Genomic DNA, 7,797 nt, shown 5'->3' with positions numbered 1-7,797 from the left:
AGCCCCAGGGTGCGCGGGGGGAGGGGGCGTGCCGGCGGTTACAAACATGGAAAAAAAAGGGTACGGGACTAAAATGTTTGGGAACCACTGCCTTACTAGGGCCCGTCATAATAGCCTGCACCTGGGCCCGTGGTAACTACGTTACGCCACTGTATAGCCCAAACCTTCTTCAAAGCCACACATCCACCTTATGTCGGCCAATGGGACATTTGGTATCTCATACATTTTTACATTTACATACATTTAGTCATTTAGCAGACGCTTTTATCCAAAGCGACTTACATATGTACGACTTACAATGTATACATTTTACACTGATGGCACACTGCACATCAGGAGTAATTAGGGGTTCAGTGTCTTGCTCAAGGATGCTTCGACAGGGAATCGAACTAGCAACCTTCTGATTACTAAACGACTTATCTACCACTGTACCACTGTCGCCCCACTGTCTCGAGTGCCTTCTGTTTTCAGGTCTAGTCTGCCATCTTCATAAGAGTTGTTACTCCTTCAGGTAAGATCTGTTGTGTTCAGGGTTCACATGATTTTCCAGGGAATGTTTCTACGTCAACACTTCCTGTGGTCTTATTTTATCATTCAAAATCTAACTTAATCTCAATCTAAATCTAGGCTGACTTCATCACCTTGTGGTATGATGTCCTTACCCTTTTTTATCATTGTCTATGGGCCATGTATATTACTTTTGCTCCTACATTTTGTTCTGATTGGTAGTAAATAATGACGACCTCCACGACGAGCTTCGACAAGGCATTTCTAATAGAGTGATGGCTAGGAGACACTTCTCTTTCCTTTTTTCCCATTCTGGGGTCATATCATAAATCATCCTGCTCTTTAGGGGGACCAGCTGGTGGCACCGGGATCAAGGGTCGAGTGTTGGTGCTGCCTACTTCAGACGTGGTAGCCTGTCCAGATTGGTAATTGGATCATTGTCTGGGCTCTGAGCTCGAGCCTCACTATCTGAGGCAGAGAATATTGGCTGGTTTTGTTCAGCCCATTGGGGTTCTCCTGCTTCGGTCTCTTTATCTGTTTCTGGATTGTTAACTCTCTTACTCTGACTCTCTCTCTACCCGTGTTTGTAGGTGGAGGTTCTGGGTCTTTGTAACAGTGGTTCAAGAAAATTAGATTAGATTGCATGTAATAATGTTTGTGTCCAAAAATCCATAATAATGATTGTTACCTAGTGGGGGATTGATTAATCACACACTAAAGTACATAACAGACTTAGTAGACTAGAAAAGGCCTATATAACGGGCCTACAAAGGCTGCTCCTGAGATTTTTTTTATTTTATTTTGCCGTACCTCTAGATGGCGATGGCAGTTTGTACCAGACAGGCTCTTGTTTGAACCACATCATTTCTGAAGCCTTTCACACCTGGACAGAAATTACCTTACGCCCAGCGTCCTGGTATGTTTTTTCACATAAAATTAAACTAGTTGGCATAGTAGGTTAGCCTACGTCACATATAACCTGTCCTACCAAATGGTTTTAATTCGTGTTCAGAGGGCAATGTCTCTGGAACCATCAGGGAAACGATCAAAAGCCTAAAAATATAGATGCAATACAATTGGAATGTTCTGACAAGACTTTTGATATGTTTCTGAAAGAAGAAGAGAACAGTCAGAGAATTAAAACACGAAGAAATGTCTCAGACTCTGCTTTACATTCTCCTAACTTTACATTATCCTGCCCATGTTGCACTAAGTTCACTCCTAAAGCAGAAGGAATATGGAATGGAGAAAGAGTGCCAACCAGTTAAAGGCTGAAGAAGCAGAGACGAAAGTCAGGTGAAGACAACCACTGTGAGAATTGTGGAAAAGCTTTCTCTTCCAGGGCCACCATCAGGGTGTGGACTTTAGTGGAGTGGACTACTGTCAAGGACATGACTATGTCTGTCACAGACACTTAAGGGAAGAGTGCCTCTGTGTTTACATAGCAAGTAGAAATAATGAAGCACCATTACCCCAGTGAATGTGTTAAAGTTCTAATTAATATGAAACCAGAGCCAGATCTGGATCCATGCTGTCTTTCACATGAGTTGGAGTCGAGAGAATCTGCAATCAGTCTACACAATCACGATATGAAGTTTAAGGCAAAGTCAGAACTGTGCACTGATAAACATCTATCTTAAGGTTGCTGATATGATTGTGGCCCATTCCAAAAAAGTGTGTAGCATATTTTCTTAAACTAGAGATACATGGATTGATTCAGCAGTATGAAAGGCCTTGTTTAACAATTACATAGGCTGAACAGCTGTGAAAGGTATACAAACTAAAAAAAGGAGATAATTGACTTTGCAGGGGCCCCACCAGGCACCCTTGGAGACACAACCCTGATGAGGGGGTAACGCTCACAAAGAGCTCATATTAGGAGATATATAGGCTAATATTAGATAGGTAGTTCAGGTAAACAGCCGTACAGAAATAACCACAAGACATGCCTGAACTTGTTTCTCACTCCCCCTCTCCACTATATAAGGCCGACCCTCCTCATGGCCATTTTGTGGGTCAAGTCAAGCGGAGTTGGAGAAGTCATCATCAAGGAGTGCTTTGGACAATATCACGATCAGAGACATTCATACCGTGCGTCATTGAGAGAGTGAGTGTTCATTGTTATGTGTCATTTAGCGATTTAGTATGTTTCATATCAGTGTAGATAATATCTGTTAGTCATTTAGTATAGTAATCATTCACTGTCTTGTCATATCTCATTCATGTTACTGCTACTTTGAAGATTTACCGTTGGTAACGGAGATACTGGAATGTCCACCGTTACGTGGCACGGTATTAAAGGGACAGATCCGTATTTATATCATAGCCATCATAATCACCGTTTGTATATACTGTTTCATCTTTATTGTATTTAATTGTATATATTTGTCATTGTATCATTTCATAGAAACCACGGTCTTCAGTATCATCCAGTTGGATACAAGGATAGTCCCTTACAAGGAGTCCCTTACAAGGATAATTGCATTCAAGGATTCATGAGTGATAGAAGTCGTTAACACCGATAATTCTGTCATTCATTACACGGATTCTATCAGTCAGTTCACGGTCTTTAATCATTCAAGGATTCATGTGTGTTAGAAGTCCTTTACACGGATAATTCTAGCATTCATTACACGGATTCTATCAGTCAGTTCACGGATAACTCAATTCACGGTCATTCAAGGATTCATTGTTGGATATAAGTCCTTTACACGGATAGTTATATTCATGGGCATCATTCCTTTATCTACCACTTCATGTCTTGCGAGTGTGTGTGTGTTCAATAAACACCGTCATCATTGGAACTTTGGCATCCATGCTTGTTCCTACCGGACAGTCTGTGGCGATTGTCACCTAGTCATTCAGTAATCAGTAATAGTCCTTTTGGGATTCAATCAATATCCCCTATTTTATACATGAGACACATCTAAGCATTAAGCTACATATTGGGTATTGCAAAGTTAAGTGTGGTTGTCAAAATAGCTTTATTAAATTAGACTGGTGGAGAATACAAGGTTTAATCTTGTGTTTGTGATATTATTTATTGATTGAATCTTGATAGTCTACAGTGTAGACTCTACATCTAACCAGCTGAAGCAAACAAAGCTTTGCTTTCTTCATAGGACTGCCCAGAGAGTGACACTGAGGCTGAACACACATCAGGGTGTGGAGGAGTGCACCACTGCCAAGATTGCACACTGTAATCGAAGGAAATGAATACAGGTGTTACAAACCCAACATAGAAAAGTGGTTCATGCTACGTGTGAACATACAACAAGTGAAAATGATGAAACAGCCACACAGCGCCTCAATCCCATCACCACAACCAAAACTTGTGTGTAAAGGTGAATGTAACATCACAGCATGTTCTGATCCTAAGACAGCTGAATGTATTGTGGTTCCCATCAGTGTTAAACCAGAGCCAGATTTAGATCCATATTTTCTCTCACTTGAGTTGCCTTCGAGAGAATCTGAAATCAGTCTAGATGATCAGAAGAGGAAGTTTGATCTTTTGAACCTCAAATTGGAGATTAAGTCTGAACTGTCCACTGAGGAACATATTTCTTTTGATGTTGCTGAGAGGATTGTGGATCCGTTCAAAGACTGTTTGGTCAAACCTGAGAATGAGCAAGTAAACAACCATGATATTCCAGAACACTCAGAAGAAAGTATGCTGTATCCAACACCACAAGCAAAAGATCACCACAACAATTCTGAGGTGTTGGTGCTTAATGAGCCTGAAGGATTAAATCAGGAAGGCCACGTTTGCCATCTTCTGAGGTATAGCAGCCAAGTGAAAAAGAAACATGTGAAACAACAACAACACAGTGAGAAAGAACCTTGTAAAGGCAGAAAAAATAAAACCTGTGAAGCAAAGACCAAACCAAAAAGCTTGACCCAGCACGTCTGCTCGCTTTGTGGTAATATCTACGCTAACTCCTGCAGTTTGCGGGTTCACATGCGGATACACACCGGGGAGAAGCCGTACGTCTGTCCCACCTATGGGAAAGCGTTTGCTCGCACCGAATGGCTAAAAGCCCACACAAGGATTCACACAGGTCAAAAAAAGCCGGCCAGAAAGCCGGCCAAAGTGCCGTCGAAAATGCAGACATTCCCCTGCTCGCTTTGTGGTCATATCTACGCTAACTCCTGCAGTTTGCGGGTTCACATGCTGATACACACCGGGGAGAAGCCGTTTATCTGCCCCACCTGTGGGAAAGCGTTTGCTCGCTCCGACAAGCTAAAAGACCACACAAGGATTCACACAGGTCAAAAAAAGCCGCCCAGAAAGCCAGCCAAAATGCAGACATTCCCCTGCAGCATGTGTGACAAGACCTTTTCAAGCGCCCATGGCCTTCGAAACCACATGCGCCGGCACACACAGGAAAGGCGGTTTGCTTGCCCCCTGTGTGAGAAACGCTTCGTCGATATCCATGACATGAACAAGCACATTATGCTCCACTCTAACATCAAGCCTTTTGTTTGTACTTTGTGTGGAAACAGCTTCCACCGCCGGTGTACACTAGAGAAACACCAGCGTATCCACACAGGCGAGCGGCCATACAACTGTCCAGAGTGTGGGAAAGCCTTACGGTATAAATACTCTTTAACCATGCACATGAAGACCCACAGAAAATGAGTAACTCTACACAGGGATGGAAGAAGAATGGACAGGAAGATAACATTTTTGTCAATCATGTTTTTATTTCTACACATCTGGACTACTGTCATGCTCTGTTTACTTGGTTAAATCAGCCTTGCTTTGCTCAACTTCAGGTGGTGGAGAATTCAGCAGCCAGGCTTTTAAAAAGAACTCACCGGTCTGAGCATATTTATCCAATGGTAGAGACACTCTACAATGGTAGAGACACTTTTTAAAAGCCTCAAGCTTCCAGTATGTTTTTGCATGAATTTCAAGGTTTGGGGGATTATGTATAAAGCACTCCATGGCGTGGCATCAAATTATATATCAGAGCTTCTACACCCCTATACTCCTGTGAGATCACTCATCATGATCTGCAGGCTGTTCCAGAGTTCAGACTAAAAGCCAAGGGTGATTTCTCCTTTGCCATTTTGGACCCTAAAATCTAGAACAGCCTTCCCTAAAATGTCAGAACGGCTTTAAACTCATTTCCTTATTCCCGAGTTACTGGTGTTTTATTGGTCATGGGGGTACTTTAAGGGTATGTATTTTGTTAATGAATTCTAATGAAATAAAGACTTGTACTTGTGTATCCATTATATTTTCAGTTTTTCTTACTAACGAATTTGCACTACTAATATCAGGGTGATCTAATATGAAAACATACTTCATGTATCTCTCTTTTGCATAGAGAACAGCATGTTATAGCAATAATAATGACATTACACTCTCTCTAACATTGTATGCATTTATTATTAAGGTGTTTTAATTGTTTTATTTAAATGATCTGAATGAATGATGAGCTTGTGATCATGACTTGAATCTGTGCCGGAGTCAGTAGCAGATTTCAGAATGGTGATGTGTGTTATTGCAATCAATGAATGAATGAATGATCACCTGAAATCTACTGATGTGGTGTTGATGTATCCTGGTGGCTGTTGTGGGAAACTGCAGGTGAACATATGGCAATGAGTACAAAAGATAATTATGAATGGAATCTCTTCATTTTGCCTGTGGGGTCCACTGTTACTTACAGCTTATGTTGTCAGTTTGTCTTACAGAGAACATCAATGCTACAAACGTATAAACAGTGCAGTGGTCGTGTGAGTACAGGTAAAATACATTAAAATATAATTTATTTCATGAAATGTCATGAATTGGTTAGAAACAGTGTTCCTTGATTCTTTTGTGAGGTTTTGATATATCCCTTATTTTTCTTCACAAATTAAGCCAGGTCATTCCCGAAACATAAAGTACTGCTACCTGTTTTTAAATGTCTCCAGTTTTGTTTTTGGGTTGTATTACATTCCCTAGTTCCCTAGTTCAGCCCAGATTCAACCCTACCCACTCCAGGACCAAACGGTCCAGTCTCGTAATTGGAAACAAAACAAATCCAAGCCTTTCCCCCAGACGCTGGAGTTTTACCCGAGAGTGGAAATGCGCACACAAAGAGCGTTGTTTTGAAAGCGAGGCTCTGATCAGTATATTGTGACCGGCTCTATTATGACGTTTAAATTCTATGAACAGGTGGACACACATAGTGCTCAAAATTGATCTTGATTACTACTACATTCAAATATAATCAGACAATAAGCAAACTCCTATTTAAAGTCTACTCAAGGTGTCCTCACCATGACCTCTGAGACTGGGAGTGTAGCCTCCGAGATGTCAATGAGAATGGCCTCGGATGAGGGGAATCTTGGAGAACGGAAGGATGCTTGTGGGGCAGAGGGAGCCCACCTCTTGCCTGAAACCTCCTTGCAGATCAACCCTGAGGGCCTTTGGAGATGTTCCTGTCCGAGCCAACTTGGCCATCAGTAATGAATACTGGGAGCACGCATTGGTCTTGGACAGAAAAGCGTCATGTGGCCCAGCCATCAGAAGGTAAGGATGCTTCCATGAATCAGAAGTCAAGACGGTGACATCTATTCACATTTAAGGAGGGCTATTGGAGGTCTAGATACAGTGATGAATGCTTTTGTTTTTTTTAGGTTCATCAGCAGTCTTGATGACAATGACCCGTTACATTTTTTTTATCAGGCCCATCTGGAGGAAATTCCAGGAGCTGCTTCTGTGAGTATTTACTATTTAAGGTCTTTGTGTGTGTTTGTGTGATGTGTATAAATGAGGCTGTGTGCGTGTTTTTGTTTAACACGTATGAATGAGCATGTGTGCGTTTTTATGATGTGTGGGTGTGTGTGTATTTGTGTGTTGTGTGCATGTCTGTCTGTGCAGCATGAGCAAATATTAACTCATCTAACATTCTGCACTGGGGTAACATCCTTCCAGAAATGGGGGGTCAATAGCTGCTGGAGAGATTGGCACACCCATCTGGCCATAATCCTGGTGAACGGCATCTGTCCTCGACTACAAAAAGTCGCTGTCCAAATGTTGACAAGCGCCCTTGGTAAGAGATGAATAACTAAGCTTTGGTAGACAACTGTAGTCTGGTTTACCACATAGTGGTCCATAATCATTGAATTTCCTTTTTGCCATGTCCTTGATGTCTTCCAGAAGTGGAAGGGCACCTCTGGTCTGCCCATTTCTGCTGTATGGCCATCCAAATAGAGCCTAGTTACTACGATCAAAAATCTAAGCTGATACTCATTGGACTTCGGGTTAGTTACAGATCAAATTCATGCAAGACA

This window comes from Clupea harengus, chromosome 13 (genome assembly GCF_900700415.2).
Source record: "Clupea harengus chromosome 13, Ch_v2.0.2, whole genome shotgun sequence".
In the NCBI taxonomy this organism is placed as follows: domain Eukaryota; kingdom Metazoa; phylum Chordata; class Actinopteri; order Clupeiformes; family Clupeidae; genus Clupea; species Clupea harengus.
Note: the sequence above shows the minus strand (reverse complement) of the source record.